The sequence below is a fragment of the Micromys minutus genome (genome assembly GCF_963924665.1).
Source record: "Micromys minutus genome assembly, chromosome: 1".
NCBI classification, from domain to species: domain Eukaryota; kingdom Metazoa; phylum Chordata; class Mammalia; order Rodentia; family Muridae; genus Micromys; species Micromys minutus.
In genome coordinates, this window is record NC_137969.1 from 76,352,046 (window position 1) to 76,369,644 (window position 17,599).

The 17,599-nt window shown below is 41.3% G+C and overlaps 1 long non-coding RNA gene across 1 annotated transcript in view; it reads left to right on the forward strand.

The window, feature by feature from the left end:
• Positions 1–17,599, forward strand: part of LOC308429965 — a 90,493-nt gene that overhangs the window by 37,931 nt on the left and 34,963 nt on the right. Inside the window, exon 2 of the long non-coding RNA XR_013975335.1 lies at positions 7,566–7,605. This is a non-coding gene — a long non-coding RNA (uncharacterized lncRNA). The remainder of the gene's footprint in view (positions 1–7,565; positions 7,606–17,599) is intronic.

A 17,599-nucleotide genomic window follows, 5' to 3' on the forward strand; every position in this document is an offset into this window, starting at 1 on the left:
GGTCTGGAGGATCTGAAGAGCCATTGGAGAGGATCATTTCGGAAGGCTGAAGAACCTGGGTTCTGATCTTAGCAAAGGATGACAACAGTATGGTACTAGCAGAGTAGATGCACTCACTAGCAAAAAGTGAAGGAGAACAGGCAAAATCTATACTGTTTTTTTTCAACCTTCTTGTATGTGTGCTGCCATGGATGGTGCTGCCTGTTCTTGAGGCACATCCTCCCCCTGTCCCCCACCAATGCTTCTAGGAAATGCTTCATAGTACCATGTGGAGGGGTATTCCAACGTGATCCAAGATCTAGTCAAACTGATGGCCAAGAAAAACAGTCATTATGGTGATGCTTCATGGTATGGTAATTAAAGCTTTTATTTAATACTGATCCCTCTTTCACCAGAATAGATCCATACTTGTGAAGTCATCAGCTGGGGTGTACACAGCACTGGCTCTGTCGAGGAGCAGACGGAGCCACATCTATAAAGTTTATAATCCCCTTAGAGATGCCAGTGGGGCAGAATACCGTGTCAGTGTACTCCGCCCATGCATGAGGGCGTATCCAGACCCCATCCTCCTTCTGCTTATTGGTCCTGAAGGATACAGTCAAGCATGTAGATGTTTCCATGTGTCCAGATATCCTGCTCTCAATACTCCGGATTGCCTACATCCAGGATCCTAGATGGCAGAGCAGGGAAGAGCTTAGTGGCTCCCTTCTCTGTAGGCAGGAAGTTGAAGCACAAGTGTTACATAAGACTCCAGAATCTGTTTTCATAGAGTTGGACTTGAACCAGACCCCCTGACAACAAATGCAATGCTCTTTGGTCTTTTGAGAGTCACACGATGTGACTAGATGCTGTGCGTGGAATTGAGTCCCTCATAGAGGGACACAAGGCAATCTGGGAGCTGGGAAATTCAGTTCCCTCATTTTTACGCACCATGTTCCAAGGAGCCAACCTAATGATTTCTTATTTGCTCAGACTCCCCCGGGGATAGGAAGCTTCTGCTTCCCAAAGGTTCCTCTTTGCTTCTGAGCTAGTTAACGGAATGCATCCTATTACCCTTGCGAGTCAGCCAGCACATCGGCAATATCCTTTTCACCGGCAAATGAGTCGATGCCTTGTTGAAGGTTACCTGACACGTGTGTGCACGGTGAGCCTGGACGCAGCAGAGCATAATTCTCAGCCACATTCATCATTTCCGTCAATTAATTAGGTTCCCAGCTTAAAGGGGCCATCAATCTCTATAGATTTTGCCTGCCAGGTTCCAGAGTCTTTCTTCGGTTGAAAAATATGCTGCTCTACTATATGTGCAAATTTGAAGCAGAGAAAAAGACAAGACTCAAGGAGCTTGCCTGCTTTGAGCTGACTCATGCTCCTGGCTAGAGATGTGGATGCCAGCTTGGTGCCCTAGAAACCCCGCTCTTCTCTCAGGAAATTCAGGTCCTGGATGCTGTCAAACATTTACACTAGTGGGCTGAGAACAGCTAGAATGAAGTTTCTAATACATCCATCTTATAGCCTCTCCTGTCTTCACATCCACTTTCAACCCTTTAGTATATAATACAAACTCATCACTCTCAACATAGAAAGGACACTTCAGAGATAAAGACAATTTTTTCATTTAGTAAAGTATGTGTTTATACATAGTTTCCCCCTGTGCGTCACATGTGTGCAGTACCCTTGGAGTCTAGAAAATGGCATTGGATCCCCTAGGACTAGAGTTATAAACAGTTGTAAGTCATCGTGTATGTGCTGGGAATTGAGCTTTGGTCCTCTGGAAGAGCAGCCAGTGCTCTTCACTGATGAGCCATCTCTCCAGCCCAGCAAAGATGCTTGGTGTTTGGTGTCTCCTAACGATTAGCTGTGAGCTCTTAAGTCCCATAATTCTCTTGGGCTAGGTACCAGTTTCCTATGACGTCTATAGCAAAGCACCACAGAGTGACAGCTCAAAACGAGGTAACAGAATTCTGGAGGCTAGACATCTGAAGCCAGCATGAGGTAAAGGAGTTCATGCAGAAGCTCTGGGTAAATCTGTTGCTTGTCCCATTCAACTCCTGGTGGCTGCTGGTCTTCCCTGGGTTATGGCTGCATTACTCGGACCAAGACCAGCTGTTTCAAATCTGTGTCATTTTATGTCATCGTCTTGTGTCTGTGTATACAATCTTTGTCTGCCTCTTTCTTTTAAGGCTATAAAAGTTTGAATTTTGGAGTCTCCTCAAACAACCTGGTGTTACTACCTACTTCAAGAACTCTTCCTCCCTTCCCCTATCTCTTTTCTTTCCTCCCTTTCCCACCCCACTTATTCCCTTCTACTTCCTTCCAATCTTTCTGTCTTCTTTTCCTTTTGTAACATTCATAGATTCCAGGGGTTAGGTTACATCATCTTTTGGAAATAGTATTTTTCAATGTGGAATCAACTTTTTATTCCGAATCCTTAACTCTGCCTCCCAAATGTCCCACGTGCCACTTCAGTGGATACAGACGTTCATATCTGGACTCCAGAGCAGACACCGAAAGGAAGCAGTCACCTGCTTTACTGCTTAGTCCCCTTGCTCCCAACCATGTATCTAATGAAACAGAGCCTTGTCTGTCATTGGAAAGCCTCCCCTCCCCCACAAAAAGGAACTCCCGTGTATTATTCATGCTCTTTGTAATATTCTACTCTCTAGATGGTGGCTCCCAGCAAAGCCTCAGAAACCATCTTGAAGTTGGCAGAGGCTTCCTTAGCACCAGTTTCTGAGTTTTTCAAGTAGACATGTAACCACTTCTTCTGGTAATTGTGTTTTATATGTTGTAAAAATAAATTTATATTGTGTTAAACCATGAATACTTTGGAGTTTATCCACTCTAAGCATTTGCCAATTATGTTCAATACCATTACTGCCAATTAATTTTCTTTACTGTTAATACATGGATAAAATAGCTGCAGCAGGGACTTGAGAGAGGGCTCAGTGGATAAAGTGCTTGCTGTCCAAGCATGAGGGCCCAAGTACCTATGTAAATGTGTGGGTATGCATACCTGCACACACACTCGCGCACACACACAGAGCAGCTGACAAGATACAGTGTCTGACATCCTATCATCCCCTGGATCCATTCTGTTGTTGAAGCTTTCCTTTGATCCTTTGTTAGTTTGCTCTGAACTTTTGATTTCCAGTATTTTAGACGAATTTGTTTTTCATTTCTGTTTTGTGCTTGTTGGGGGATGTGGTGTGTGCCATGGCTTGTGGAGAGTGGCACAGGACATGTGGGAGTCAGCTCCTTCCCCCACTGTGTGATTTCAGAGACTGAAGCCAGGTCATCTTGCCTGGCAGCAGGTGCATTTCCTACTGAGTCCTCTCGCCAGCTCCCTTTACTGAATCTCGTTTTCAAATCTTGTATTGAATTTATTTCATTCAGCTGTTTGTTCACAATCTTTGGGACTCCATTTGGGAATTTAAAAGCAACCTCTGATTTCTTTGAACAGAATTTTAATTAAAAAAACTGTTTTGTGTATGGGTGGATGCATATTTGTGTATGTGTGTGTATGGGTGGTGTGTGGGCTTGTGGTGTGTGTGTGTGTGTGTGTGTGTGGTGTATGAATTTATGCCATGTTTGTGTAATTTGTGTGTGTGGTATGTGTTTATGTAATGTGTACTATGACTGTGTGTGTGTATATGTGGTGTGTATGGTATATATGGTGTGTTTGTGTGTGTATGGTGTGTGTCTGTGTTGTGTATGGGGTGTAGTGTATATGGTGTGTGTGGTGTGTATGTGTGGTGTGTGTGTGTGTGGTGTATGGTGTGTGGTATGGTGTGTGTGTGTGTGTTGGAATTTAGTATCTGTACATTGATTAAATTGTTTTCTAATTACCATTAATCTTTCATATATATATTTGTAATCTTCAAGGGAAGGGCTTTAGAAGGGTTAACTTAGAGCTGTGATTTCTTTCCTTTGGGCTGGGTTATGGCATAGCAGGGGGCCTGCAGCTCCATTCCCAGGCTCTCCGGTCTTCAGCTCTACTTTCAAAGCAGACACTGTCTTGCAGGAACGATCATGGTCCACTGTCGGCCCTTTCTGAAGGTCTAGTCATCATCAGCGCAAAGTTTCCTCTGTAAAGATCGATGTAGGATGTGGGGGAAGACTGACCGTACTGTGCACACTACGATCTTAGTTACAGATGGTGTGGGTGGAAAAGCAAAAAGCAGGACTACGGGTTAGTACTCAGATGACAGGAAAAAAACAGGAGGAGAAAGGTAATAGGCCAAAGGGCAGGAGATGAGGCAGCTGTGGCCCAAGTCACAATGAAGAGAGACAAGGGTAAAGAAATACCTTCAGATCCCCCCACCCCCCAAAAAAATAAAAAACCTACTTGGGTTCTCAGGAGACGGAGGTAGGGAGACCGCAAAAGCCAGACCAGACTGTTTTGTTTGGGAAAGCGTGTCAAAAGGGAAACGAAAAGATTAGAAGAGAACCAGGGGAGATAGAATGAGAACAGAGCAGGGCCAGGCTAGCTTACTAAGTTTATTGAGCATCAAATAGGGAGGTCAAAGGTCAGTAGAGGGTCTGCATGGAGGGCAGAGTCTGAACGTGTACTGGTCCACCCGGGTACTGGTCTCCTCTTGATCTTTATTCCTTTGCTGGGCTACTGATGCTAGTCACAATCCTGGGCAATCTTTTACAGCTCACAGGGGTGGGGGAAGGGATGAGGGGTGAGGGATGGGGATGTGGTCTCTGCTGCTGGTAACCTTTCACTTGCTCTGGCGGGAAAGGCTGCTCAAACTCCCTGATAGTCCTTCCCAACGGTGGGGGCATGTTTAGATCCTGTGTCTGTTCCTCAGTGGGTTGTGGCTCAAATCACTTTTCCATTTACTCGATGCTTCTGACTCAGTTTCTTCCCTACTTGTCGAAACCGACTTTTGCAGGCCAACTTTCAATGTAGCCCAATGACACTTGCTTTGAGCTCTGAGAATGTAGCTCAGGGAGTATCAGAGTCACCAAACTGACGGTCCCCTTCTCCTCTTCCAGTGTCCACTGCCTGTCAGTGCTGGTCTCCCCTCTGCTCCTGAAAGTCCACTGAGGACCTCCTGAGGCTGGGAAGTATGGTTCTCTGCTGTCCCAGACCCTCTCGCTCCCCAAGTAGCACCAATCCCTATACCATGGACTCTGGAATTTCTCTGTTTTGTTCTGCAAACTTTTTATTTCACTCTGATGTAATTTTGTTCGTCATGATTGAGCTGTTATTTTTTAATTCCTTCCTTGTACATATCAACAGTTGGTTGGCTTACTCAGTGGGACGTGAGGGTTCCCTCCTGGATCAGTTTCACTCTTTTCATTCACTCTGGGAACTGTACTGTGCTTTTGGGGTTGAGTCTGTCTTTCCTCTTCCTTTGAGTGTTTTATGGCTTCTGAAACACTGTCTTGGTGGTCAGGAACTGCCTTAGTTTATGTGTGCCTTGAATGGCCCCATTTCTTCTTGGCATAGTTTGGCTGGAAATAGCAGTCTTGGTTGGCCATTGGCTTTAAGCACTTGTTTATCATTTCTCACTCTTCTTGCTTTTCTGACTGTGGAAGAGAGATCCAATGCTATTCTGACATGCCTGCCTTGTGAATTATCATGTTCTCCTATTGTTTTTATTCATTTGTTTATCTTTGAGTTGAAATTGATTTAAATTACTCTTAAATACCTGAAAACTGATCATCCTCATTCCAAACAAGAGATGGGTACCATGACTACCAGGGGATGTCATTTCTTGTCTGTCAGAGGCAAGATGACATGGTTGGGAGGAGAAGACTCTGTGACATGTTGCTTGTGATGATGGAAAATAGCTGCGTGGAGTGGACTCATCAGTTGCGGGCAATATGATGCATGAAAATGCCCTTTGCCTCAGCAACTGTGCCTCTAATAATTGTTTTCAAGGATAGACTGGCGATCTGACTCTGAACTGTGCTTTACCTGTGTTCAGGGACCTTTGGCAATGAGCTTCACTCAATGCTTTGACTGTAATCATGTAATAACAAAAGAGAAGGCACGGATATCTGTCGGTGGAGTCTTGGTTAAATAAACTGTGGTACAAACGTGTGGTAGGTAGTTCATGTGTTTGTTAACCAATGAAGAGTGGGGTGGGGCAGATGGCTCAGCAGTTAAAAGCACTGGCTCCTCTTCCAGAGGACCAAGATTTGATTCCCATTATCCATAAAGCAGCTCGATACTGTTGGCAACTCCAGTTCCAGGGGCATCTAATGCCCTTCTTTTCTGGCTTCCACGGGTACAAGGCATAGGTGTGGTGCACAGACATACAAGAAAAATGCCCACATACATCCTATTAAAAAGTATGCCAGTGCATTGCTACTTGGTGTGTTGTTTTAGTCAACTGTCAAGGCAGAGCATGTGACCAGAGCATGTGTTAAAGCAAAGCTGATTACCTCATGGGAATAACAAGAAGAGGTCAGGATCTCACAATCCTCTCTAATTGCAAATCCCTTATGACCTGAAGTTTTCTAATGAGTTTCCACCTCTGGAAGGTTCCACACATCACTGGAATAGACCCAATGTCTTCAATGAACGAACCTTTGGGGGCACTTATCCAAGGTGCTGTGCCACGCTCCATTATTAAATCTACCTGTTGTTTTAATAGGTAGAAAAAAAAACAACCACTTAGTTTTGGGGGTCACTTAAGGAGAACCACTGTTTCTACCAAAACACAAAGTCAGTAGGGGATGGTTTGGTGTTTTCTTGTCTTTTAAAATGTCCCTACTATGTTCATTGTTTCTACTGTGTTCACTGTATTATCACGGAAAGGACAAAATGTGAGTTTTTTCCTCAGAAAAGTGATGTTGGCAACTATGAGATTAAAGCAACATTTAAAAATGAAGGAATGTAGTATTTGCTAATGGAAAGCTTGAACATAGAGTTCTTTGACATAACTGAGATAATGGTTTGTTAAAAAACGTTAAACATCAAGAAAAAGCAAAACAAACAAGTGAATCACATGCCATTCGGCCAGTTGACTGGTTGTCGGTCTCGCTCGGGTGTGCCAGAGAGCATAAAAAGATGGGTGGACAGGTGAGGTCCCATCCCTGCTGTAACAGGCACAGGAGCTTGTAAACACACGCACACACACACACACACACACACACACACACACACACACACACACACAACAGCAACCGTCAGATGTTCCTGCTTACACTACACAAAGGAAAATGAAGTTGAAAGGCAATACACAGATCTAAAAATAAAAATCAGTTTTACAATTCAGATATGTCTTTTTGTTTACTTTGAAGATCCAACCTGAAGAGGGCATTTCACTTTCCTAGTCTTCGCTCGTCTCCACGTGCTCTGATGTCACAATTCTCCTTTGCCTGCCTCCTTTTTGGACATGCTGACATTAATGCTTTGCCTTTGGTTGCTAAAGCCATTTGTTTTTCTAAGAATGAAGGCTCACTTGGTTACTCTACAACTTTCCAATCTTACATAATTTCCATGCTAGGAGCAACATAAGTTAGGATTTATGACAATGGAATTTGGAGAAATGGTTCAAATGTTTTGAGGTATCAGAGAAATTATTTACCCCCTCCAATCTTTGCAGGCTCTGTGGATGACATGGAGGTGCTGAACTCACGTCCTTGGTAAGAATTTGGCAAGGGCATATTTCCAACTTTCTAACAAGTAATGCATAACTGTCAACCATTTGTATTGATAAAATATTGCTTAGAGGGCCTGATTCTTTTTGTACACCATTTTTCAGGGAAAAACATCTTGAGACCATGAAGATATTTTGAGAACTGCCTTACGATTTAAGATTTTCAAAAACTTTGGCCCTTCCGAGCTTAGATTTGTAGTGTCATTGTAAAATGGTTGTGTGGAAAGTATAAGTTAAGGGCAAAGGTTAAAATAACCCTTGATCCAGCTCTCAAGAGAAGTTTCCCCTTTTGCAAACTGCCGACGTTGGGCAGCTGCCAGACAGTGAGGTGAAGGTCTGGAGGAGTTGACAGCTACTTTCCCGAGGCTTTCGGCTCTGCAGTTGTCTGTCCTGAATGATGGTTATTAATAGCCTTAGTCTCTGGAGAGTCTGAGTGATTCACCTCCCAGAAACTTCTCAAAGGAAAGCATGGAGCCATAAGGTGGTGCTTGTCAGTGGAAGGGTTGGACATGTGAGTTTGTACAAAGTTGCTTCAAAATTGCACATCAAAAGTGATATGTACTCTCATTACATTTCTGAATAAGGAATTGTCACTTTCTGAAAATGAGAATTAGCATTCCGTGGGGTATCAATGATCCAAAATGTTTACAGATTTTCTCTCCTTATATGTAAGGAACTGACTAGCCAACAAAGCTAGCAACCTGGTTTCTCTTATATATACAGTACCCTTCAATATGTCTTTAATACTCCTTTTTCTTTCTCAAATGGACACAGAAGAGAAAGAGATGATGGGGGCAGTGGTGGTGGTGGTGGTGGTGATGATGATGAACTTCTATCAGAAGAAAAAGGCATGATGAGCTTGAAAGTCCTTTCTTAACTGTCTTTGACGTACAATAAATTCTCCTTCACCATAGGCTGAATTTTTAATGTCACACACCCTCTTTATTAGACGCTGTGGGTTGATGGTCATGTTTGATAGTTAGAGGAGAAGATAATTATACACAGTATAGCAGGAGCCAACCTGATTGCTTCATAGGTCTTTATAAACAGATCTAAAAAAAATAACAACAAAAGTAGATAAAAATAAAACACAGATTAAATGTATTCTCCAGCTTCTTCTTGGAAAAATCTCATGGATAATAAAACTTTTAAAATTTATAAATTAATTACCTATATTAAAAAGGTAAGAGTATTTGTGTATATGTACAGGGTTAGGGTCAGATGCATAAAAATTACATCACTTGATAAACTTTATACATGAATTATGCACTTATGACTCTAGAAATGGTAGATTAAAACAAACATCAGCAGTGGTGAATTTTCTAAAGACTTGGAAAAAGAAAAATAAAATTGTCATGAGTCATAACCTAAGTCTCACAGATAAAATATGCCTTGTCCTCTTCCTAGTTAGTTTAGAAATAGTTTTACTGTAGTGACAAGCAAGTCCAAAATCTCCAAGGTTTAAACGTCAAACTTGGATTTTGCTTATGGCATGTGACTTCCACAAATTTGGTGGATGCCCCTGTTTTATACATTTTGCACTTTGGGACCCAAAGCAAACTTTATCTAGAACATGGCTATGTTTTGGCAGATAAAAACTAAAGTGGGACTTACATTCATAGTAACTGTTCCTGTCCAGAAGTAACATTTAGTACGTGAAAATTATTGGCCAGGAATAGTTGCAATTCCACACCTAAGTCAAAGAAGTTATTAAAAAGTAATTTGATCATATGCCCAGAATGAGGAACTGTAATGGCTATTTTGATTTTAAAGGAAATAATTGGCTAAAAAGCCAATGTCATTATTTATTATAGCCAGATAGGAAAAGTTAACATATCTGAAAAAATGTCTGCTAAAGTACATGTGAAGGCCGTGGTGCTGATGGGTAGCATAAATGCACCCACAGGAGATGGCAGTGTGCTTTGGGAAAACCTCATTGTTTCAGTTGCCCTCATTATTTTATTGTCACCTAGTGATGTAATCCTTCACAGAAGAATTAAATAAGACTTTCCTGCAGAAAAATGGATGGTCAGGAGGGCACCATAATACGATTCTTCTATTATAGCTTTATTTTGATACTTGTATATTCTGGTTTTGGGAATTGATTTTGTATGAGCATACTTCAGTTTGAATGAGCCTCCAAAGTAAAAATAGTTCTGGTGCACCGAAGAGATAGCATCTTTGAGCCAATGCAGTTTAAGTAAACGCTAAAGCACGGAGGATTCACAAACCACCAAAGGAAGGGGTTTTGTTTTCTCAGATTTGCCAGCAAAGGAAGTTAGCCATGTGATAGGGGGTCCTTTTGAATGTGACTTTTCCATATAGTCTTGAACACTGCCTGCTTAGGTATATTAAGAGCCTGTGTGTGGCCAATATATCTTATGTTGAGTTGGTAAGAAAATTAAAAATTACATTTAGTAGGCAGACACAAATAGAACTACCTAAAGAAAAGTATGTATTATATATAAATGTTAACTCAATTAATTAACTCTTCCTCACAGAACAATACAGAAAATGTCTTAGAACAATCTATAAGTTCAACTATTTCATCATGTCTCCTAAGCATAACTTGATATATACAGATGTGCTTCATCTGTGTTGTGCATTTGAATTTGAAGGATTGTTATAATATTCTAGTAAACATTGTCAATGTTATATCATTCCAACTTGGAAGCCAACTCAAGGGATTGAAGGACAAAAATATGAGCCTATCCAACTTCTTTCAGTTAATTATTGGTTATTTAAAGAATCAGTGGAAGGTGTTACTATAGCTAGTACATCTTTCAGTTCACTATATTATTTTTATGAACAAAATCATAAAATATTCACTTCTATGCTTAATTGTTGGTATATTTTCTATGAGGTGCAGCAATTATGATGGTTTGGATGAGTCCATAGGTTCATATGTTTGGAAATTTGGCATACAAATGATGGGACTGCTTGGGAAAGATTAGGAGGTGTGGCTAGTTGAAGGAGGTATATCTCTAGGGGCAGCCTTTGAGGTTTCAAAAAACTTGAGCTATTCTCAGTGTGCCTCTCTCTCTGCCTCCTGCTTGTAGGATCAAGATGTGAACTCTTAGCTGTTCCTGTGACCATGCCTTCACTTTATCATCTTAGACTCCAATCCTCTGAAACCATAAGCCCAATTAAATAATTAAGTGCTTTCCTTTACATATTGACTTGATTATGGCATTTTGTCAGAAATAGAAAAGTGACTAAGTCGGTAGTCAAATATATTATTTTTGTGAGCCAATAATTTTATATTATCATACAAAGGTTCAAGCCAGAGAGAACTAATTATCTCACTTTAAGTAAATATTCTCCTCAATAATCTGGTGAACCAAAAGAACTTAAGGGAAAATGAAACTTCATAATAGAAGACATTTGCCTGAAGACTAGAACATCAGCTCCCATTCAAAGGTTTTCAGCATCTTTGGTTGTCCCTCTAATCACATAAGACAAACAAAATTTAATATCACACAGAAACTATTCTGTTTTCCTTTGTAGAACTGATATGGATTTTTTTAATACCAGGGAGCAAAATGCTGCTATAATAGACAGAAAACACTTTAGAAGTGCTTTGTAATTGGGTGATAGGTACAGGCATGATAGAAAAATCTGATATTGAGCTTTCATAGTACTGGATTGTGTTATTGAGTTGTTAGAAGCAACAGGGAGGCATCATCAGCTTTACCCAGTGATGAACCCTATGAACTACAATACTGATTATTTTAAAGATATGCCCATGGGTACAATAGTAGTATGAAGCCCTAGCACCCAAGATTTTCTGCAGAACATCTGCATAAGATCAAGCCAGTCAGCATGTTAGCATGTGGTGAGGAAGAGTTCATGAGCTTCCAATCATGGCTAAGGAACCAAAGACAGTTGACTGTTTCTAGAGGAAGTAGAATAAGTCTTCTTCATGATTGTGGTCCCTGCATGGTTGATCACATTTCAGTGGAGGCCCTCATATCTATGAGTATATGAGCAGCACAAACTAAACTCAATGGGTTAATCTTTTAAAAGAGGACAAGAAGTTTGGAGTTGTGGAGATGTAAGGATAGCTCTGGATGGAGTTTGAGTGAGGAGGGAGATGATTATTATCAAAACACATTGTACGAGATTCTTAAAGAATTAGTGAAAACTTAAAAAACAAAGAAATATCTAATATTGGCTTGAAGAGCTAGAAATACAAAGGAATCTTAGGTCAGGTCCCAGACGCAAATGAGGTCATATTGGAAAGTACAGAAAGACAACATTTTTGATAAAGTGGTAAAAAATTTGGCTAAAGCATATCTCGTTTGGTGGAAGATGCAAATGATGAAATTGGACATTTATCATAAAGGGGGCTGTCTGGTTTCTCTTTGCCAGGTGGAGAAAATAAGAGAGGCAGGAAAGACTAAAGAAGAAATTCTTCTGCATCAGCCTTTGATGATTTAAGAGATTTTTGTGCTATCCAGATTGCAAAGAATGCAGAAAAGAAATGTACTGTTAAGCAAATGTGCTCTGGAGAGACAGCCAAGGGCACATGAGGACAATCGTTGGAGAGATTAGGCATTCAACTCATGGATACACTCCTTCATGTTGTAAGAAGCCAGAAATGGTGTAGGGCTGTCTTAGCAAAGTATATGTGGGAAACTATTGTCTGAGTGACTCCCCTTGGTGTACACAGATGGCCTGTGCTCTCTTGGAGGGTTATTACACCCCAGAAACATTTTAGTCTGAAATTGAACAGAGGATGGACAAAATAAAAAAGTATTTTCAGATTCTCTTAATTACATAGGCATGGCACGAAATAATAAAGTCTGCAGCTGCACAGATGTGCCAGCCTTCAGGGACAATGACTCACTGGACAGAGCCATGGACCCAGGGCCAAGGATGATTATACAGCTGCTGAGGGCACAAGCACTGGCGTTGTGGGCCCAGAGAATGGATCTGAGAACCAAAGAGAAGTGCTCATGGACACTAAAACCCAAAGGGATTTTTTTCTTGCTTAGTCTTCAATATGTGTGTGAGACCAGAGGCCCCTTTAATGTCTCCTATTTTCTCCCTTCTGTGATGAAAACACATATGTTTTATCTGTGTGTTTTAGAAGCAGAAAACTTGTTTTCTGGTTAATCATTCCATCACAGGAAAACTGTCCCTCTGTTCAAGATGGAGTGTACCCAGAGTGTCATCTATCTGTGACTTAGATGATCTAGGTGGTTAGGGTAAGGGCTTTTGAGAGGTTATTTAGATAAAATTTTGTATTTAGACTTGTGGTGGATTAAAAAGTTTGGGGATTGCAATGGTTAGTTTCACATTAACTTGATACAAGCTGGAGTCATCAAAAAAAAAAAAAAAAAAAGGTCACCTCAACTGAAAACATGCCTCCATAGGTCTATCTGTGGGAAATTTTCTTAATTAGTGATCAATGGAGGAGGTCCCAGCCTTTTGTGAGTCATCCCTAGTCTGGAGTTCATGGGATTTGGGTAACACAGATTTTATTTTATTCAAACTGAGGTTGTATGATGTTTTTAAGTTAAAGTGGAGGAAACAAAGACTATTATTTTAAGAAGCTCCACTCTGGAGAGCAAGAGATGCAGAGTAGAGAAGTCACTAGAGTCATAGATCTCAACCTTCCTGTCGCTGTTCCTCCTGAAATGACAACCCTTTATATCCTCATGTGGTATAAAATATTTTGTTACTACTTCATAACTGTAGTTTCACTACTGTTATGAATTGTAAGGTAAATATCTGATATGCGGGATATCTATATCAAAGAGGTTGAGACCCATAGGTTGAAAACCACTGCAATAGAGTGTCATTTAAGGATGGGTTAATCATAGAAAAGTTTTAAACAACCTTTTTATGATGTATGTATAAAGACAAAGAAGGAGATGACAATAACCCCAGTTGTCAACATAATAGGCAATAACTAATTAGCATGTGCTGTCTGTGATGAAGTGTAGTCATATTTTTGGGCTATTCTATTGGGTTCTTATCACCCTTCCAAACCTTATTCCATCCTAATCTCTTATAGCCTCTCAACCCTGGGTAGGAGAGAATGAAGGTTATAGGGAAAGGGAGATGTAGACCCTTTAAACTACTTCCTGCTGATTAGGAGCATGGAATTCTGGGAGTAAATTCAATCTTAGTCATCAGAATGTGCAGTAATCTAGCAATCCAGTAATAGCAAAACCAGCAACAGAAGACGGCAGCAGTAGGGACCACAGCAGGGGAACAGCAGCTGGCCACAGGCCCTCTTGGTGCTCTGACATTTATACCTTCTCAGGAGTTCTCAGAAATCCAAACATAAGCTATCTGCAGCTGACAAAACTCACACCCCTCCCAGAGCAAGTCACAATTACAGTTAACAGCTATTGACCATCCGAAGCAGCCTGACATCCCACAACTGGGATTAAAACAAAACCATATTTACATATTATCAATGGGTTTTTTAAGAAACCCAAATTCTCACCACACAGAAGGAGATGGGTTCAGAGCGATTGTGGCTTTGACCAGCTGGGACATCTGTCGTGTGTGACAAGAAAGAGGGGGGAAAGGATGAGCTGAAGTACTGGGACTGAGAAGGTTGAGTGACAGGAAGAATGAGAGAAGGAAGTACATTGTATCCATTATTTGTCACTCTATAGTACATTCCCTTAAACTTAGCAGCTCAGAAGGATTTTCGTAAACTCTTCAGTTTCCATGGTACTCCACGGAATGCTCCAGTCAGGGCCTGTGCGCTTCAGTATCTGTCGAAAGCTAGTCACCCCAGCACTCCTCTGAAAGAGGATATGTACCCAGAGTCCTTCACCTGGCTGTGGCCTGGGCTCAGTTTCTCTATATGTGGACCTTTGTATAATTAGCCCGGATGTATAATCAACAGGCAGATGGCTTTGTCCAGAGTAGAGGAGTCAAAAAAAAGGAAGAGGGCATCCAAGATGAGAAGGGAAGAATTTATATAACAAACGATGTCCACTACTGCTGCCAATATTTTTAAGTAATGAAAAGTAAGCATAGTTCACACACAAGGGGAGACAAATAATTTCTCTTTTTTGAAACAGAGAAGACCAAAAGTGTCCTGGCTATACTAGTTTTGAAAGATGTGCCAAAATGTTGAAATGTTGAACAACTGTAAAGTATTTTTTCTGATCTATAATAATGATCCCATCATTTAAACACACCTCGTATGGGGTCTCTAAGTGCACACATTGTCCAAAATTTACATTTTCTAAATATATAAATAGAGGAACAAAGTCTAATCTGCATGTGGATAAAGTATCAATAATTGTTTGCATCCTGTCGTTTCATTAAAATTCATATAATTCAGGGCTAGAGAGATGGTCAGTGGGTAAGAGAGCTTGCTGCCAAGGCTGAATACCTGGGTTTGATTATCCCCAGAATACATTGATGGGAGAAGAGGACTGATTTCCACAGCTGATCCTATGAAATCCACATGTACACACACACACACACACACACACACACACACACACACACACACACACATGCATACCCACATCCATGTAAACATACTGTAGACATATGATATTCATAGAATTTGAGATGAACATGTATATTGATGAAGTCCACAAGCCATGCTTTTTGGTCAGCTTAGGCAGGATCAGTTCTACATTACAGGAGGCCAGTGTATCCATTAGCAGAACTTACCCTTTCATTCTCTGACAGGCATTTAGCTGTACCTTCTGTGTTTGATTTCATTGAGAAGTCAGGGGAGCCAGGATAATACACACTCATCTATTTGGAACGCCCAAGTTAACTCAGTGGCCATTGATTGGGAGTGTGCATTGGCTTCCTTCTACCAGCCAAGAACACTTCGATTAGATTCAAGGACTTGTCAGACTTCCCATCATAATTGGCTTTCATCTTGTACACACTCTTTTCTCACTCTGTGCAGTGAACTCTGTTGTGTACTCCACTAACTCAGTTGTGTGTGACCTTCTATCGATAAAATGGCCTCCTTTTGTGAGGTTGTCCAGTTCATGATCATGCCAGTGTTATTGCTATTTTTATATTCATTGTCTGAACACCTAGAAAGCATGATTATAACAGTCACAGAACTAAAAATTGAGCTAGTATTTATTATCTAGAAATGTTCAGCAATACTGTAAAGGCTACATAGAAACATGAGTTGGTGCCTCAGTCTCTCTGGCCATTTTCTGTTCTCATATATGAGAGTGCTTTACCCCACAGTAGAACCTTTGGTCATTAATCTCTTTTCCTTGGCAGTTCCTTGTGCCACTTATATAATGAGCTCTGCTTACTCTCCGTCAGTCTCCATGTGTCATGTTTTGTGTCTTATGACAGAGATCACAGAGACCAGGGAACCGGAGAGAAAGCTGGAACAAGATTCCAGTGGCAATGGGATGAATATATCCCAACAACCATTACAGAGGACAAGTAGCCACCCTCATGGACACTGAAAGGAGTCTTGTTTTCTGTCATTTGTTTAAACCACTGTAATGTAGCAGCTGATGTTCTCTTGCTAACTGTGTTACCTAAAATCCTGTTTGCGGCGTCCTGCACGCTGGTTAAAGGAAGCCTGCCCTCAGATGGATTTGACTAGTAATAAAGCATTTCTACTCAGCCAGTGGCTGGGCAAAGGGAGACAGGCTTGGACCCTTAGAGTTGCATGGGCTAAGATGCAGCAGGAGGAAAGGGAGACTCTCCAGACCTGGGAGAGGGAGACAGAACAATTTTTGAGATACATAGGGGAGATCATCTGAAATGTAGAAATGAGCAGTCTAGGCAGATACCCATGGTCATTATCAATTTTAATATAATAGAAACAAGTGTGGTTCATGGTTAATTTGCACACTACTTTCACATGCACATGAAATACCTGCGCAAAGAAAGTGATGATTTTTTGAGCCACTGGACTCTATTTTAAATGTACCAGTTGAGGGCAACAAGGAAGACTGGACATCTCCCCAAACCCAGTTGTCTCACTTGGATGGAGTCCGAAGGGTCCCTTGGCTAGATCTCTAAGAACTATCTTGGTTTGCAAATTTAAATGTGTTAAGGATTGGTTTTTATTCCTCAAAGAACCCCTATGAGTGCCCATCTATACCTGAAGTCCCCTTTACTTTGTTGTTGGCAGGTTACAAACCCTCTCCCTCCCCTGGGCTTGGAGACAGAGCAGCTGCTTTGGCGGGGCTTATAGCTTGCCCAATTTGCCATAGTACAGATCTCACCAGCTTCTTCCACCTTTCCCTGGTCTACATCTGCTTATTTTTACCCATGGTGATTAGGCTTCCTTCTCTACTACTGGGCCTCCCCTTTTGTCACAGGTATGCAACCTCAGGTGACATTAGAGCATGACATCTTTCCACCTAGTTGAGTAGGAGGTTAAATGTTTCCTAATAGGCTCCTTTTCCTATAACTACCTCAACCGGACAGGCCCTGCTTTCCAAAACAGAAGCGATGAGTGAAAACTTGCAAGTATGCTCATTTTCTTTAGGAACCTAAGATTTTTATTCAGTCCTGTCTCAGAGGAAGATGGTGTTGTCCCCATGACCAGCAGAGTGTATGCACTCATTGCTCATTTATAATTGTATTCATGAGTCAAACCAAACAGGTTCTGCACAGTTTCAAATACTTCGAATAGAGAGCAAACCTAAACACCATGCTCACAGTTTCTTGAACTACACTGCAGCCATACTCCAGTGTACCACGAGCTGTGGACAGTCTGAGTCCAGTAGAGAGAGACTGTCATAGGTTCATGGGTCACAATCATGACACCCTCTGCTATACAGACTACCCAGCTAAATGCAGTCTGTGCATAGCCTATAGAAGAGGCTGAGGCTGTCGTGGGAAGGCCTTGGGAGAATTTCAGTTGGTGGTAAAAACTGAGACAACAATATATTGAGCTGCCAGCTGGAACTCTGGGCAATGTTGGTTGTTGCTGATAGGTTTAGGATTGTTCAAGTTGAATTTTGTCCAGCTGTCTTTGATGGTGACAAGATCTTACAAAG